Source organism: Ornithodoros turicata, chromosome 4, assembly GCF_037126465.1.
Source record: "Ornithodoros turicata isolate Travis chromosome 4, ASM3712646v1, whole genome shotgun sequence".
NCBI classification, from domain to species: domain Eukaryota; kingdom Metazoa; phylum Arthropoda; class Arachnida; order Ixodida; family Argasidae; genus Ornithodoros; species Ornithodoros turicata.
Window position 1 is genome coordinate 11,925,196 of NC_088204.1, and position 19,082 is coordinate 11,944,277.

The 19,082-nt window shown below is 43.9% G+C and overlaps 2 protein-coding genes across 2 annotated transcripts in view; one reads left to right on the plus strand and one right to left on the minus strand.

Moving 5' to 3' along the window:
• LOC135391056 (cholecystokinin receptor type A-like) overlaps nt 1–12,295 on the minus strand; it is a 121,705-nt gene extending 109,410 nt beyond the window's left edge. The window contains exon 1 of the mRNA XM_064621143.1: nt 11,821–12,295. The gene's annotated coding sequence lies outside the window, so the exon portion shown is untranslated. The remainder of the gene's footprint in view (nt 1–11,820) is intronic.
• LOC135391059 (lysosomal protective protein-like) overlaps nt 2,058–19,082 on the plus strand; it is a 133,398-nt gene continuing 116,373 nt past the window's right edge. Inside the window, exon 1 of the mRNA XM_064621148.1 lies at nt 2,058–2,063. The gene's annotated coding sequence lies outside the window, so the exon portion shown is untranslated. The remainder of the gene's footprint in view (nt 2,064–19,082) is intronic.

The window sequence follows — 19,082 nt, forward strand, 5'->3', positions numbered from 1 at the left end:
CACTGATGTCCAGGGTTACTCCATGGGTCGAGAACTTTGCAGATGGTGAATGGCCTCTGATCAAGCATTTCAAGTTGACATTTAAAGGCCCGTCGCTCGCATACGTACTGGCTGCAGTCTTCTAAAATGTGTCGGATTGCTGAGGGGAAGCACCCTATGTCAACATCACTTTTCCTTCATTCATCTATTGTTGTTGCTGTCATGTACCCTTCCGTTCTTTCTGAACAGAAACAAAAAAGAAAAAAAAAAAGAAAAGAAAAACAACAACTTTATTTGAAGTCGTATTATTCATCGTTTCGAACAGATATCTACAGTACAGACAGCAGACAGTACATGTGAGTCATTTCGTGATCTAGCACGGTGAAGTATAGCCTTAACAGAAAAGCGTGGATTTATACAAAATGCTCAAACAAGACTCATAACAGCAAGTATAATAATAGGATTTGAACTGCCGTCATCCAAGCAGAAAACTTTTAGGAGCGCAGTGTCACATTACCGGCGACTTATCAAAAGTCAACGTACCGTCTCAACAAAACTACACACGGGAAGGCTTAAGAGAGCAGAAAGGCACTGAAAGCTGCTATCATTCACATTTATTCCGAACACGCGGCAGTGACCCTGCTTAGAAAAGAGAAAATACTCTGTATGTGAGCAGCACTCCCTATATAAGAGCGTCGTCAAAGCGCTCGAAACGAAAGCACTTTGTGAAGTTAGTACGGAAATGAGATAGCTACATGGAATACATTATTTTTGTGCAGAGGTGCACTTTATGTAACTCATTTACTAAAAACAGCGAGTGCTGGTTTTACGTTGCGATGACGCGAGAGTCAGTTTTCGAGCGATAAAATAGTCATGCGTGACTTGCTTCGAAATGCTTGCATATTGTGTTCATTAAGGCTATACTAGCGACGACTACTACATAGCCTGAGTTATGCGCCATTGTGTCTAGGCTCGATTTCAAGTGCGACGGCATGACGCCTGCTGAAGCATACTTCGGGCATTCTTCAGCGTCTGTAGTGAGTTAAACTACCTCGAGCTTCCACTAAAGTTTAGTTAGAAGAGCAGAATGACGCGACGAACATTGTGTGGACTAGAGATGACTTCTCAGGACATATGTTGTATCTCTTATACATGGTCGTGCCTAAAGTCTATGCTAAGTTAGCTATTAGCTATGCTAAGTTAGCTATTAGCTATGCTAAGTTAGCTATTCAGTGACTCTAGTCGTGCCTATACAGGCGTCCGCTTCACGATACTCTATATAAGTATTGCCATGTAAACAATTACGAAGAAGTACGTGTGTACACGTCATTAGTATACGTTATATTTAATGAGTAGAACACACTGAGCAACGAGGCTGCGTTAAATATACCTCGGCACAGCGCTTCATCGAACTAATTTCGATAGAGAGAGAGAAAGAGAGAGAGATACATGATGACGATGATATGGGGATGGCCTGGAATACCTGAAGGGCTTGTGGAATTTGTATATTGTCTCTCGGCAACACTAGATGAGGATCTGCAAGTTGACATCCCATTTCTCAAGCTTTCCAGGGTATTGAACCGAGTTTCTGTTGGAAAGCGTCTTCCAAACTTTGGCACGTATATTTAAAAAGAAATACTACGTATTTTAGAGCGATTCCGATAATTTTTTTTTTTTTTTTCAAACGATCATGTTTTCGCAATGCTGCGGAATAGTTCATGACCTCACGGCAGCGCTTCAGAGAAAGAATTCCCGTTAAACCGCCGCGACGGTAATCGCCTCAGAAACTTTCCGAAGTGTCGCTAATCACCTACTCCGGAATGTTCGGTGATGCACCGCCTGGAAGAAGCCGGACTCCGAGGTTAGGGATGGTAGACTCATGTAAGTGCATTTTCGGGGCGGTGACCCTGTGAGACTTTGTAACGAAGGCGGATACTTTCGAGTGTTCATCAATTTATGTGCTTGCTCCAACGGCGACGTTATCTTACGCAAAAAAGTGAAAAAAAGTAACAATAATAATACGAGGGTGATTCAAATGAAAACCTTAAAAGTGCAATAAAATTCCGAAACGTTGTAGGATTGATTTGGTAGTTGGCAGGAGATATCCGTGTGGTTCGACGAATGACTAACAGGTGTCAGCGTGTCTCTGAAACGTAAAAGTAGAGGAAGCTGCGTAAGTGAAAAAATGGCCAGTCCATTGCCGCCTTGCACCGCGTTAGTGAAGTGAATTAGCGCGAGTAGTGAAGGTGTTAAGCCAACTGAAATCATCGCGGGATCTTCAGTGCCGTCGCCAGGTTGAGGGTGATGAATTTCTGCAAAAAATTGTTACAGGGGATGAAACCTGGGTGCACTATCAGCAACCTGAAACGAAGAGATCGAGCAAGAAATGGCGCCATAACTCGTCGCCAAAAAAAAAAAAAAAAAAAAAAAAAAAGAGAGAAAGAAGAAAAAAGAGAAAAAAAAAATCCGCACTTAACCATCAGCAGGAAAAGTCATGCTCACTCTCTTCTGAGACGCAAAAGGTGTAATTTTCGTACACTACATGGAAAGTGGAGTAACAGCGACCAGCACTTCTGATGCGGATCTGCTCCAAAATCACCTTCGCCCTGGAATCAGGAGTTAGCGACGAGGACTTCTGACTTCAGGTGTATTGTTACTGCATGACAACGCCAGATCCCATACTGCCCGTTCAACGGTTGCGATAATCCAGGATATGAAATTTGAATGTCTCCCATATCCACCTTGCTCTCTCGACCTTGCCCCCAGTGACTTTCATGTGTTCGGACGGCTCAAAGAAGCGATGGTGACAAGCATTTCCGAAGCGATGAAGAGGTGAAATCCGCGGTGCACGAGTGGCTACAGTCACAACAAAAATGTGTCCTTCTTACGAGGTATCCATGGACTTCCGAAGCGGTGGAATGCGTGCATTGCATGTCATGGGGACTACGTCGTAAAATGATATATGTGTAATTTTTTCTGTATTTCCTGACTTGCCTCACAATAAATAATTAAGGTTTTCATTTGAGTCACTCTCGTAATAATAATAATAATAATAATAATAATAATAAAGTGTGAGTAAAAGTGTTCGTAGTGCCCCTGTAGGGGCCTTTGACGGATTCCAAATATATGAATAAAAGAAAGTCAGGGGAGCTCTAGAGGTATTAGGCTTAGAATATACTTTGGTGACCTTCAGTTTCATTTAATCAATGAACCTTATTTAATTAATTAGTTAATTGGGTTATTTAACCCTACACTAAGCCGTAGCGCCAAAATGCTACACAAAATTTTTTTCGTGTCAGTGACATGATCGATGGCATGATGTACTGGAACAATAACAACAACAACAAATAGATGATGATGATGATGATGATGATGAAAATGATATGGGGTGTCTCACCACTGGGTACGGCACCCTACCCCAGAACAACGACAATTCGAGGCAGTTAGACGAGTGATGTGAGAATGAAATGAAATGAGTTAAAATAGTAGTTAACTCCTCGTGTAATTGCGCAATACAGAAAACAAGAAAAGAAAAAAGGACGACGAAGTGAGGAGTGAAAGGAGGAGTGAGGGTGTCAAACCGGTGGGCGTCAGGAACACTATAAAGCTTTGAAGTCCTGGAACAAGTAATCTGCCTGCTCTACATATATGCATTATATTCTGTATTGCGTGTATGTAAACTACTTACGGCAAAAATCGTGATTTGCACGCCACGAGACAGCGCACGAGACAACACGAGACAGGGATGAGTGACGCAACAGTTGTCACTCGGCGGATGTATTTCGCTCACCAGGGGGTACTTTATCGTGTGCTGAGGTCTAATACGGCACACAGTATTTAACATCCTTCGTGAAAGTCGACTATAGGGCCCTGCGCGTAGTAATTTTAAAACCGAAGCGAATACGAAGTGAGTAGCTGTGTGTAGTGTCCCAATCAAAACAACAACAACTTTATTTTGGTGATTATTGGGGTGTGTCATTGCAAGAGGCGATACTCTATCCCATTGTCGCGCTGACCAATGTCCCAAACTAGAAATAGTGCAGAAAGAAGAATAAGGCAGTAGTAGACAGTGAGACCTTTCCTTCAAATAAATGTATATTACCCTCCCCCCCAGTGATCAAGAATAAATGTTAGGGTCCCTGAATACTATCTCCCTCTGCATACATAGAGAGAGCTAGTATTCACAGGCACCCAATAAATGTATTTCTCTCGCCTATTTTCTATCTCCTCCTCCTCCTCCTTACCTATATTGCGTAACCAGACCGAATACATGGGCAGCATATGTACGGTTACGCAGCACACATACATGAGATTTACATGCGAATCGTTTGTATGAGACAGCACCCATTTTCGTTCCCTCTCTTCTGGTGCTTTTGCGCGTACGAGTGAAGCTTTGGAACCATTCCAAAACATATTCTGTTTAGAAGAGATATCGCTTTGATTCAAAATTTGAATACCGAATTTCATATTCAGTTCGGAATTCGAATTGAATACGCAATAGTTCGCTGCGGTATTCGAAGGGGGGAGGGCGGGGGGGGGGGATCGCGTGAAAGGAACTTGTAACGTGTCTCCAAGTTACCTCCGCCCAGTTTGAAACACAAACTTTCAGGACTGTAGGGAAGCAAGCTTACAATTGACCCACCGAGAAGCTACTTATCAAATGCAGTTCAGGTCTTCACCACCGCCACCGATGAGACACCACCACCATGAGACACCGGGTCACCATGGAGGTGACCCGGGTTCGTATCCGGGCGCCAGCTGTGCTGTCTGTGTTTTCCTCAGACGCTTTAGGTCCCTGTGAAGTCGGCCCAGGATGCACAGTCGTCGGAAGCTCAAACCGAAACCGAAACTTGTTCGCTCTCCTATATACCTCCTGTAACCTGCGTGACGTCACCGGTGGTGTCGCGTGGGCCCCCGGCTGTTTTTCGGGCACGCGCTTTGTAACTTCTTCGTGCCACATGGATGACGTGCCCAGTCATCTGCTTCCTCGATTTCGTGCTAAAACATTCGCCAGCGGTAAAAACAAAACCTACAGAAAGCCGTACACGAGGAATACCGATGAGGTGAAGGCCAGTGTTGCTGGACTGCTTTTCCGTGGAAGAGCGCCTAATCACTCAAAGGAAAATATTTTTTCTAATTACCTGTGCCACTTGGGGATGAGAAATTGTATTCACTGAAATATCATACGGTGCGGGTTGATGTCCCACTGTTACCTTAACACGTTTCTGGTGCGGAGTCTCCTTTTCAAAACTTGTTACTGCATGGTACACGAACGCACCGTTATGAACCCGACATCTGATAGGGACATATCAGAATCAGCCTTGAATGAAGTTAAGGACGTAGGTGCTGAAATTGAGCAATGCCGACGAAATCAGTATATTTCGAGTTCGTGCAATATTAAATATTGAAAATTCAGTCGATCTATTGCGTACGACATAAAATTCCGGTACATATATACGTTACTTAACGTCAATACCTAAAGTAAATCGGCACATGTACGTATTCTTGAACGCGGTCTTTTTGTCGGGGTTAGTGACTCGTCGCGGAATACTAACTTGAGTACTTATGAATACTGGAACAGTTAGGAGTGTGTGTGTGGGGGGGGGGGGGGAGGACTGCCTGTATTCTATAAATAACGGTTCACAGAGACCAAAAACGAAGTTCGTCTGTTCGAACATCAATCTATATATAAATAACGGTTCACGGAGACCAGCAATGAAGTCCGTCTGTTCTAGCGTCGACCGGTGAATTACAGCAACTGTAAACAACGAACATTCAGCACCGGAACAACATTACGCGTTTCTAACTTGTACCTGACATGTTTTGACAGGGAAGCAAAACAACACATAAAAACCAATTTAAATGCAGATACCAGAGGAAGTGAAGATGCCAAACGGGAAAAGAATCCACGCACCAATTTCAACCTTTCGGTATTTCCGTTCTACCTGACTGAACGGTTTTGTTTTTCCTTTGAGCTTATAGCCGAATCACTCAGCCTGTTGGGAGGAGATATAACATGAGTGAACAATGGGAAATTGATAAGCGACAAAACTTCCACAAACTGGGCGAAAATCCATTTCCAGTCCCGCCGACAGATTAATTGAAAAATGCCATGTTGCCGATATGTGCGTCAGCGGAATAACGCAGAACATAAACGAAGGAAAAGTCATTGATAATATGCTTCGGGCACAGTCTCGATTATGCGGATTGCTGCATAATGTGGTTCAGTATGGGACTGATTCAACCATCAATTCATGCCTAGTAATATAATTATTGGTGCGGAAATATTTGAAGTTCACGAATACGGAAACGAAGAATGGTGAACTCAATACTAATTCCGAACCGAATATGGAATTCTCTATAATTATTGGCTTCATATTTGCTTCGGGTGTGCAAATGACCAGAATTCAGGGACACGATACAGAAAGCCGGCTTCGCGGGATATCACCCAACCATGCAAGAAAGCCGACTTGACATATTTGCACGAGGATATGGAGGAGGAAAAATTCGTGGAGGGACGAGGAGGAGAGATAAGAAAGAGAACTTTTAACGTCATCTGCACGGCAATAACACTCTGGGCACGAGGGGCACACTTGAGAGCTCGTGCTCAGGTAAAAAAAAAAAAAAAAAAAAAATCGCAACGCGTGGCTTAGAATTGAAATATGCATCAAGCATTTTCTGTTGGTTGAATGTCGTTGCGAAATAAAAAAATCGCGCTATAGAAGCTCGTGAAGCGAAATGATTGGTCCGCGTGAGAAAGGCATGACCTTAATATTAATAATTGGTGGCGCCGACTATGATGATGAGCGACGCAACGGTAGATAGATTGGTCTATTTGTGAACAATTTCATGATGCAAAGACAGCTATGGCCTTAGTGTAACCTGTAGTGGAAATAATATGAACGATGTACTCGGGAATATTTTCCATTGCAATTAAAAAAAAAAGAGTAGACAGCGACGTCCAGAGATCGCTATTGCAGTCCTGCTGTTCGTCAATCAGTACCAATGTATTACCAATGCGCTAGCTGCTGGGCTGTCACCGACACACAGGAGCTGCAACTACACAAGTTAAGCTAGTTAACGAAAGAGTCATATTCGCGAATGTCCAGCCGTTCTGCTTCTACAGGGACATGCATGGAGTAATCCATACTTCCTGGTGTGGGCGACACTGTGCGCAACACTCAGTATGCTGTGCTATCTTATCGAAACTACTCAATTACGTCGCGCCTACGGTAGTGATCTTCAGGCAGGTAAAGCCAATTTTATGGGCAACTGTACCTGAATTCTAAAAAAATGAAATAAAAAACACTATATGATATGTGTATAAAAAAAACTACCACACCAGGTATTGAACCTAAGAACGCAAATCCGCAACGCGCCCACTATACCACGAGACCAGCAACGCAACAACGCAGCGCGAAGAATTTGGTTAGAAATACTCTGAAAGCCATGGAAGACCTCTCGTGTACTTTTTTCGTCATGGGAAAAAAATTAGGACCTCCTGCAACTGCGCATAAAGTTGCAGAGCGCACAAGACAGGCCAGTCTTTCATGTCCAATGTGGACACTTTTTGAGGAAGCCCTAGTTTTGACGTAATTAAAGAATTAAGACAGGCCAATGCATTCTGCCATGAAGCCAACACGGCGAAAATAAGTCTCTCAGGAAAAAAAGTGTGACGGTCTCAAGCTACCAATCCACTTGTGGACAATCGAGGAACCTTCTGCCGTCACGCCTAGATGTGGACACTTTTTTCAAACCCTCAGTACTAATGGATATTTTACGGAAAGAAGACGGAATGTATAGCTTCAATGGAGGGCATCGGGTTCGCAGGTTAAGCCAACTTTAAGAGTAGGTGTCCCGCAATTCTGGGAATATTGACTTGGTATTTGCTTCAGGTAAGCAACTATCGGCCTCGTATTTGCTTAGGGTATCTGACTATACGGTTCATATTTGCTTCGGGTATGCAACTATAAGGTTTGTATTTGCTTCGGGTATGCAACTATAAGGTTCGTATTTGCTTCGCGTGTGCAACTATACGGTTCGTATTTGCTTCGGATGTGCAACTATAAGGTTCATATTTGCTTCGGGTATGCAACTATACGGTTCGCATTTGCTTCGGGTGCTCTCCTCTCGCAAGAACAAGCGCAATGTGCTGCCTTTCGTGGCAGCAAAGCACGCTAAGCAAGTTCCTTTTGCTGCAGATAGAAGTGTGCTTAATTTGCCCTGGTTCCTTTCTCGCTAACAGTCCACTTCTCCCTGTTGCATAGTGTGATCCCCGTCGGTGGTGCTGCACTCCCCGCCCCCTCGCGTCTCATCCCAAGCAGAACAGGATCTTGGCCTAATATTGGCCCAATATTGGCCATATTGGACCAAGATGTTGTGCTGCTTGGGATGTAAATACGGAGTGGGCTTTTAATTTTTCTCTCCCATTGCGTCGCGTTTTGTTCGGTGTTCCTGTCCCGGGTGTCTCTAAGCCATAGTTACAGGTATCCGCAGGCTTGTGCAGTGACGTCACGTTTGGTCACGTGACATGGGAGCTTGCGGTATGCATGCAATTACGAGAGGAAACTGCTAAAAAAAAAAGCTGCTGCCTCATACGGCCCACTGTATGACGCCTGTGACGCATCCCTGTGGTTTCCCATGTTACGTGACTCGAACGCTCTCGAAGGCTGCGCGTGACATCATGTGCATGAGCCTCACTGGGTGCGTTCAGTATGCGCCCCTGAGCGCGAGTGCTTCACACTCCCCTCACTTAACGTGATGCAAGCGCCCCTCGCGCGCCCGAGAGTGTGAGACTCTGTCACGCTTTTCGAGCTCCCGTTTCAAATAAGTGCATGGAAGCAGACGACAAGTGCCCGTGTGCTAGAGATTTTCCGTGAGGTACTTCCTGTTCAGCGGCGGCGGGACGACCTTCGAAGTGTGGGTTCGGAAGCAAAATACGGACTTTCTATGTTACCTAATGCTCCGATTTCACTAAACTGTAATATGTTTATAACTGTTATCATCCTTTTGTATTAGTGGACAACTTCCACACGGATATCGGCGGTCGGGCGGTTATTCGCGGGAAATGCGGTGCTTTAATGCAGACATCTTCACGCCATGCAGCCGTCTTCACAATAAACAGCTCCTATCTCGTCTGTTACAAATTCCCATCTTTCCCATTTCATTTGCTGTTACAATGAGAAGACTTCACAAGCGTAGTCGTCTCTTCCAACGTCGCTATAGGTTCAAACTAAGCCAACGTGTCATCCGTCTGTTTACTGCATGAGCGGACAACAGGAAGCGGCATCAGCCAGCGAGCAGTGTATAGCGCTCCAAAGTTGCTTTTCGCTGTTTAGTGGCCGTTCCGGGTGTGTCATATCCCTGATTTGAGTGCGCCAAAAGAGGGGCGCTTACTGAACGCACTCATTGAGAACACGTAACGAATGTAATCTGGTGTCAAACTGTGCATTTCTTGAACTGCGATATTAATGTACGGCCGTGGATGGCATACAGTTCTTGAGCAGTTTGTACGCTGAAAAATAAAAATGTTCGTAACGTCCCATTTTCATCAAGAAGATTTTCTTCCTGCGTATATGTAATGATCGCGGATGTTCGAATATACTCACTATCCGCGCGAGTGGATACACATATTTGAACTAGTGCCATTGGCGTGTGCGGTCGCAGATCTTACATATGTGGGTATATTGCGTTGATGAGAATACTGTCCACGACCTACTAGATTATAACGACGTAGCGACATGTCATAGGCACCCCTTCCCAGCACCGCAGTTGGAGGCTAGCGCTGGCGCTACTCATCGGCCCTCATCAGCCCGGTTATTGCTTCCTCAATTTCTACAATACTTTGTACTTCAGCTTACCCTATAGTGTTTTTGTACAAGCGGGTGGATGTCCCAAGGGAGATGCTTCTTTCTCAAGTTGATTATCGTCATCATTCTACGTTCTTCCATAGGAGCTGTTGCTCTCGTCTGCTACGGTAGTAGTTCGTCCGCTTCTGCGCGTTCAAAATTCAGATTTCAATTGACCAATCATAATGCAGATTTCGCGGGCCGATTCGTAACACTCCTAGCGGATGGTGCGGACAGGCTCGTCATAGGGGTTGCCGATTATGACATGGTAGTTATAATCTAGTACGTCGGGATACTGTCGATGTTATCAGCGCTCTCCTCTAACAATAGTTCTCTGGAAATAATTAATGCAATTAACCCTCCCTCTCGGAATTCATAAAATGGTCTCGTTATGCCGGCCATAATTACGCCTGGGAGGGGAGCCTCCTCGGCTTTTTGCATCCCCTTCCAATCGAAAGGAAAATAAAAAAAATGAATTGAATTGAATTGGATTGAATAATTCCGCAACCGGAATGAAGTCACGCGATCATCGTTTCGGCGCACGAAGCTTTCCCACAGCTGTTAGAAAAAATCGCACGGTAAACTATTCTTGCGGGCGACTGGGTGCTCTATCATACGGAGGCGAAACCGGGCCGAGCTTAATGCGGTGGATTCGATTTTGAAACTTTACTTAGGGAAACACGAATTCCTATCTGAATTTCAAATATTAGCTAATGAAGACAGTCGGTAGAAATCATATACGTAGCTACTGACTGGGGATGCTGCGAGGTCTTTGTTACAATCATTTTCATCTTCATTTTCATATTTCACATCTCACGCTTCTCGTGTAATGGGGTAGTGTACTGCTCTCAAGCGGTGAATCACCCGAGGACATAGTCATGATTTAGTAGTAGTAGTAGTTTGTTACAATCACGAAGATGCAGGCACTGTAATGTGAGCACTGCACTCGAAAAAATTGCCAGTCTTATTTATGCATGAAAACTGTTGGATCACTCGCGCGGGTTACGCGCTTTATTTGCAAGCAATGCTGTAATATCGAGTTTTGCACGCTGGTAAACAGCGAGGATCTCACTGTAGGCGTCGCAACGTACTAGCGGTACGGCGTTGCACTAACGCTTATTTTATTTAGTAGGCTCGTGTGTTAGAATTATGGGAAACAGGGATATCTCCATCCTTTGCACGCAATAGATTTGGAACTCACACATTATACCGCTCATTACGCAACCAGCAGACACCGAGCGAGCCCATACAAACAGCAAGGCAAATAATTATGTAACTATCTGCTGCGTGCGAGACTGAGACAGCCTTGTCATGCTGCGCAGTGGTTCTTCATAAGCACGGTACATGACATAATCGTGCTCTTGGAAGAAGGGACCTGAATTATGAGCATGTGCGAAAACAGTACTCAAACCTGCACTTTTTAACCAGGGATTATTCCGGGATTTTGCTATAGGAAGTTCTACGACTGGAGGGTATGAGCTAGATGATCCAATGACGTCCTACAGTCGTCCCAGCTAATCGCACGTCGTGAATGTGAGAACACACTTAATACTACTGATACTATATTTTACTTTACTCTACTTTACTGCTACTGATACTATTCCCACTAAAGACTAACCAACTGCGAATTTTACTTCCTCTTCACGCAACTTCACTGTATGTATTCGCTACTACTCACACAGACCGAACCAATTAGTATTATCGGCAGAGAAACAAGCCGTCCGTCCACGACAAAAGTTCGTTCGACTCTTAACTCACGGTATATGACACGCATTTTTGTTACAGCATACATCAAAGTGACCAAATATCACACAAAATTGCACTGATTGGTGCCAACAGGTAGCCACTGAAATTGTGCAGCAATTCAGAAAGTAACCACATAGATCCGCACGGTTACGCAAACATACTTCTCTTTCTTCTTCTTGTTTTTCTATATCCAACCAACGAACATACTCTTTCACGCGTAGCAACTTCGAAGTAAATCTCGTCTCACCTGATTAGAAACGGAAGCTGACACCGGTCACCATCTGTAACTCTAGCTCCACACGTTCTGTGGTCAATCAAAGTCACGTTCAGATTTACTCTTCCAATTTATGCACCCCTAACTCGTCGCCACACAAACCTTTACAGGTTTTTAGGACGTTATCAACGTTGCCAGCAGCGCCGTACTTCTTCGTTAAGACGAGCGAAATTTATGTCCCAAACGAGAAAAAGAAAATTCACAGGGAAGTTCAGCACGAAGACCACCGTCAACTTGTTGATTGTCTCAGCTCGCGTTGCCGCAAAAAGATTCCGGCAAAGTTTTGTCACGTCGTAAAATCACATTTTTCATGGCAAAAGAGAGTCAGAAAGAGCGTTCCACAAAGTTCACGAGCACTCGAGCTGGAATAATCCTCGTAAGGTGGACGCGAGAAAAAAGTTCCACTTCGTTTCCAGAAACCAGTCGTGGTAGCCCGGGCGAAAGTTTGCGTCGCTCTGGGCTCTCCTTTCTTGTTGCGCGTGGGAGTCGCGGTGCGCAGTTCTTCAGGAGCGAGAAGTGCCGACAGACTGCAGAGTGGCGCCGACCAGCGGAGGCTTCAGAGAACGACGTGGTCGAAAGGTCGCGTGATTTCCTTCGCAAACAATGAAAGTCTGTGTGTCCAGAGCTTTTCGCGCGTGGGTGCGGTCGAAGGAGAACTGATGATGACAAGATGCTCTTTTCTTTTCTCTCTCACAATATGTCACAATAACCTTTCGTAAAATGTCCCTGTTTTTACTTCCATATTTTCTATAAACTGCTTTGGAACGGTTCAGGTACGATATAGTTACTGTAACAACAAATAGCATTGGGTACGCAAGCAATAATAACCGGAATTGTAATCGTATCATGTCAGTGAAAACCATGTTAGACTTGGATCATACAAACTGACACACACAACACAAGCCTCAAGGTGACTAAGCGCAAGAAATATTTAAAGAAGAATTCCTGCCGCTGCCTGTGTTTTTCGACAATAAACCTTTAGAACCGACCTTTGCGCAGAATAGAATTCGTGCGAGTAAGTCTTCCTGGGTGACGTCACCGGCAGTATAACAGCAACGCATAGGCGCTTCGGCCTATACGCTCTGAACTATACCGCTGAAGGCCAATTAGCATTGGGAACGTTAGCGTTCTTGCTTCTGATTGTCGAAAACGGGAGACACACATCTTTCGGTGACACATTCCATTAATGCAAAGCGCCACAAAATGTAATAGGGTGTCACAAAAAATGGCGTGCACCCTTCGTCCCCAGCAAATCGGGAGAAATGGAGGCATCATTCTGAATGGTTGTTGGCTATCAGCGCGTTATGAGGCAAGGGTCCTTTTTGACTTTTTAGCAAAGGCGAGGAAGTCACTGTATGAAAAAAAAAAACTCGTTACAAGTTAAAATAAAACGTAAAAAATGTAATGTAGGTAACCCTCTAATTTGTGAAAAAATTTGTGGACTTGAAACTCTCAAGTCACTTTGTAAAAGTAACGAGTGACTTTTAAGTTAGTGTCTACGTGATATATATTCTTTAGTTATTGAACTTCGTGTAATTAGTTCAGATATTGATGTCAGAGCGCGTGATGCGGGACGTTTCATAATAATTTCGATACATCAAAATTACACCAATGTCCACTATGATGAAAGAAGCCTTACCTTTATGCGCTCCCTTAGGTTGGCGCTTGACGACTTTGTTGTCGTAATAAACATAAAAGTCGTCGACGACGAAAAAAGCAGGCATCGAAACACTCTAAAAGCACCGCGTACCACTCTCTGTGATAGGGTTATCGCTTCTGAGTCGAAGAGAGAGGGGGCGTACGCCTTTTTGTGTCACTTATCATCGTTGTCGCAGAGCGTGCTATGCGGTGCAGTTCTATGTTTAGAGTGAATTTTACCGAACAAACTACGGCAGACAATCGCTAAAATATACTTCGTCATCCACTATTTAACCAATTATATTGAACGAAACATTTACCCATCACTGGACCACCAAAAAGGAACTCTGTCATGTTTTCTTAAAGTAGCACAGAAGTCATTTTTAATACCCTACACTCTTAAAAATGAACTTCACCGCATAGCACGCTCCTAGCCAACCATCATCTCGAATGATATCGTTATCAGCCCTGATTTGTTGAAAACGGGGGGGCGTACGCCTTTTTTGTGACACTTATACTGTTCATAATTGTCACAAAAAGGCGTACGCCCCAGTTTTCAACAAATCAGGGCTGATAACGATATCATTCGAGATGATGGTTGGCTAGGAGCGTGCTATGCGGTGAAGTTCATTTTTAAGAGTGTTTATTATGGTTCATGGCGCTACGTACAAGAGTAGTACAAGTAGGGCACAAGTACAAGTAGGGCACGCCCTCACAGTCCCATTTGTAATTCATTGAAACTCAGAAAGAGTAAATAAAACCTGAAACCTGAAACCTAGCCAACCATTATCTCGAATCATATTGTTATCTGCCCTGATTTGTTGAAAACGGGAGGCGTACGCCTTTTTTGTGACACTTATGCTGTTCATAATTGTCACAAATAAGGCGTACGCCTCCTGTTTTCAACAAATCAGGGCAGATAACAATATCATTCGAGATAATGGTTGGCTAGGAGCGTGCTATGTCAGACGACAAACCTAAGTCTGTTAGCGGAGCGGCGGTTACTTCACCCGTTGTCCAATCATCATTTCGAATGACATCGTTCTCTGTCCTGGGAGCTTAATCGCTTCATCGTCGTTACGGTCGTTACAAGCTAACGAGTGGCGGGAAATTCAAAAAGGTGGGCACGTGACACATTGCGCGTGACATGTACCACAGCCTTCACGTATCGCGCGAAGAGCGCCGTCCCATTGAGGGACACTGCTCCGTCGTCTGCTTCGATTATGGGGTTTACCCCGGCTGTCGCTGCTGCTGCGCACACCGGGAATGTTGTTGTTGTTCTTCTTCTACCTCCGCCTCTGTCCGTCTCGTAATGCTTGAAGGTGCTATAAGCTCCCATGAGCCCTTGCGTGCCACAGGTGGCGCTTGCGGTCCCAATGAAGGCTTCTGAGGGATCTGAGGCGGTTGCTATTTTGTGGTCTATTTTTGAAGCGTGATGCGGGCAAGCTAACGCGTGTCCCATCCTACAGTTGGCGATACAAGGTCTATTCACTGCGGTACAACAAGCGAGAGCGGTGCTGGAAGTCGAAGTGCCGTGCACGTGCTATCAGCGCGCACGTCGCTGTCGTGTCATCAGAAAGAGAGACAGAGAGAGGACGGAGCTCGCGTTATTTAGATTTACTTACGTTTATTTCAGTTTATTTAGGTTTATAAGGCTTTATTTAGTTTTATTTATGTTGCTAAGTCTATTTAGGTTTATTTATTTGGGCTTATATAGGTTGAGGCCAGGGATGGGCATAAATACATTTTTTGAGTATTTAAATATAAATACAAAATACTTTGTTGACAGGGGTATTTAAATACTCTTCATAAATAGTTTTCAACTTGAGTATTTAAATACAAAATATAAATACTGTATTTAAATACCGTAACTACTACCATAAATACTGTGAGGAAGATGTCATCTGGAATTATAGAAATAATTATGATCATAAGGACAAATCAGCAAGAAAGAATAGCATTTATTTGTTAGATTATCATGGAGATTTTAATATTAGAAATTTCTCGAAGACTGCTTCCTTTAGGCATCTTCTGTTCGGCCGTACAATCAGATTCGCAAAGGAGAACAGTATCTCCACAGATGCCGATGAACAAATGCTTGTATTAAATTTGACGAAGATGCTTCGTAGAACAATGTAATCGGGTAGTCACGACCGTTGTCCGGAACAACAGTGAAAAACTCGCCATCTAAAAATGGTTTGTCGCATGCGCATGCTAGCGCAAACCCGGCATAATTGCGCCCCAAACTCGCCCTTCTTCCCGAAAGGTCAAATGCGGGCAACTATAAGATATGAGTCAGTATATTCTGTATTTAAGAGTATTTATAAAGTATATTTACAAGAATAAATACCCGAAAATTGGTATTTAAATATAATTATAAATACATTTTTCAAGTCTGTATTTAAATACAAAATATAAATACACGTATTTATGTTTCAAATAGTATTTTAATTACAATGTATTTAAATACTGCCCATCCCTGGTAGAGGCTTACTTGAGACATACAACTGGGGGGCATTGGGACAAAAGGCCAAGAAGCCTGACAAATTCGTGCAGCAGAATTGAACACAAGAAGCTAGGAACGTACCCCATGTCGCAAAGTTACCTAAAAAGGAAAGAGTTTCTCGGGGAGTTACTGGTTCCTGAACGTAACCAGTTCCCCCAAATATTGCTTTCTAGAGTATAGCGCCGAGACGTGGTCTCGAATGGCAACACTGGGCGTGCGCTGTCTGAGTGTTTTCTCCGGATTTTCCTCGAGTGCTCTAAGGCATACAACAACAACAACAACAATAAATGATGACGATGAGGTAGGGTGAGGCAGATGTGTGGGCAAGTGTGCAAATGTAAAGCAAAAGTGATGGCCAACCATTGCACAGAATGGTACCGGTTACCACTCCTGATTTGTGGAAAGCGTACGCCTTTTTGTGACAATTAGCATAACCGCGTTTGTGTGACAAAAACGCGCGCGCCCCTCATTATTGACCATTCCGGGGGCAGAACGACGCCATTCGGGATGGTGGCTCTGGTTGAATTGAATTAAATTGAATGTTTATTGGAAATATACAAGATTCAATACATGACACAAATCATACGAGATGGAGGACCCAGAGGGAAGATTTCCCGGTTAAGATAAGATGTGGCGCCCCCTCGAATGTCGTCTGCTACTGGCCGAAAACAAATGCACGTGAGGAGGTGCCGCACGGTTTCGCTTTCGTGTCCTTCGTTCCAGCGTGTGTTCTCTTTTTGAGTATCCATCTCAGGTTTCGAGCCCTGTTCTATACTACTTCTCTCTGTACGAAGTTTGAGTGTCCGTTTGATGTACGCAACATGACCCTGGATCTCGCAGTGCCATTCCATGCCAGCACAATAAGCTGTGCACCACTGTTTCGAAGAGGAGGAGGAAGAAGAAGATTCTTGCGCTTGTTGAGTGTAGTGCAGTTATATTCTGCATGAAAGCTTCTCGTTATCGTTCCCGAGTCACTTCCCTACATTTTTGATGCCGAAACCCGAGGAGTGTAGCCTCACTCATTGACGGAAGGATTCCAGGAACGGGAAACTGGTGTATAGTAACGTTGGCGTAGTCATGGTTCCGGTTGTTTTCAGCCAGAACGAGAGCCGCGCATGCGCTGTGCATTAGCACGCAAATGGTCCATTGCAGGAGCTATATAGGACATGCGACACGAGCAAAAAATAAAAAAATAAAATAAAAATCAAAATAAAATGAAAATAAAAAAGAGGCACGCGAGGGCGCTGTACACGAGAGGTAAAATAAACCGCAGAGAAAAGGTGCAACTGTAATCAATAGACCGAGAGCAGAAAATGAGCCTTGCTTGGCTTGGGCGGCGCGACAAGACAATTCCATGCAGTCTTCCTTCTGTACTCTGTCCTGCCGCTGTGCCGGTGATCGATCACCATTGTCCTCGTCGGAATGAGGAGTCACCCGATTAGTTTATTAGTTCCTCGTGACAAGCGACATGGTGACAAGAGAAGCACCAATAAGAAGACCCTAGTGGTTGTTTTTGGGTACCTTAACAAAGTTATTATTATTATTATTACTTCGTCGTGTTGCGAAAGTTCTGCTGTTACGAACACTCTTAGAAATGAACTTCACCGCATAGCACGCTCCTAACCAATCATGATCTCGAATGATACCGTTATCTGCCCTGATTTGTTGAAAACGGGAGGCGTACACCTTTTTTTGTGACAATTATGAACAGCATAAGCGTCACAAAAAAGGCGTACGCCTCCTGTTTTCAACAAATCAGGGTAGATAACGATATAATTCGAGATCATGATTGGCTAGGAGCGTGCTATGGGGTGAAGTTCATTTTTAAGGGTGAAGCTTCCGTGCGCACAATTGTTGTTGTGCGCTGTATATACTATAAAATCCGTACGACGTTCATGCTCGTTATTGCAAGAGCAGCCGCTATATATCCAGCATCGTGGCATATGGCCATGTTTTATTTTCATACAGGAACTCTGATTCTGTGAGCACTGGGGGAATATACGATATGACGACGGTAATCACAACAGACACTGAAGTGCACTCGACGTGGGTAGCATCAGGATACACTCTTTCACTTTTCTTGGTTAGAGATACGTAGCACGCTGCATTACGCCATAATGCGACAAAGTGGTACGACTTCTATGGCGCATAATTCGGTCGGGGAGAGTTGGTAAGTTGATATGTAAGTAAGTAGATGGGGAGAGCTGTAATCTCGAGCTACACAGTAGATTGGGCAGTAATAGAGCAAGCTGCCCCTTCTAATGCCCCGTAAAGGGATCGCCATCAGTCCCGTAGGGTTTCAATCAATTTAATTTGCCCAGTTTATTTGCTCTCATAAAAAAAAAGTCATCTGAAAGAAAAGTTTCTTTACTAGTAAAATCTAAGTAGAATGTTCCAAGTTTCATTTATTTAATCGTCTTCTTTATTTTGTAGTTTATCTACTTGTCTATCTATGCTGAAATGTAGAGTCTACTTCCTCGTCGAATATTGTATCCCTTTGGCATTAAAATATTTATTTTGGGATATGTGTCCGGGCACAGGATAAAGTATCCATTATGCAGGCGGGACAGTGCGCAGTAAAATGACCGTTTCTTTCCAGTTTTTCCCCTCATCAATGAATCAATCAAAAAGACGTTCGAAATGTAAAGTAGTTTGCTTAGAGCTAGCATAGGTAAGAGTTGTTAAACTTCGACCCTGGTGCAAGAGTGAGTGAAACTGAAGTTCATTTATATTCACGCTGTACTCGGTCGGGGCAGCGCAGTAAACACGCGGGATTGCAAAAGAGTCAGCAACGTTGCTCACTGCTCTGAATTCACTATAAGGACACCCTGTCACTGTTCGGTCGTAGACCTTTAGAAGACTATACATCCCATATAAATCTCGCCTAAACCTTTCACTCGGAGATACGATGTCCTGAACGTCAAAAAAATGTTTTATATTGCACCTTATATGGCTTTGTGTCAACTTTCTTTCTCTCGGAGCTATAAACTTTGCGAGGAATGAATAGGAAAGACTGCACCACCCGAAAGAGCGGATCAATTTCGCTATACAAGGATTACTTTAACGGTGTTACACGGGTTCAAAGAGTCGC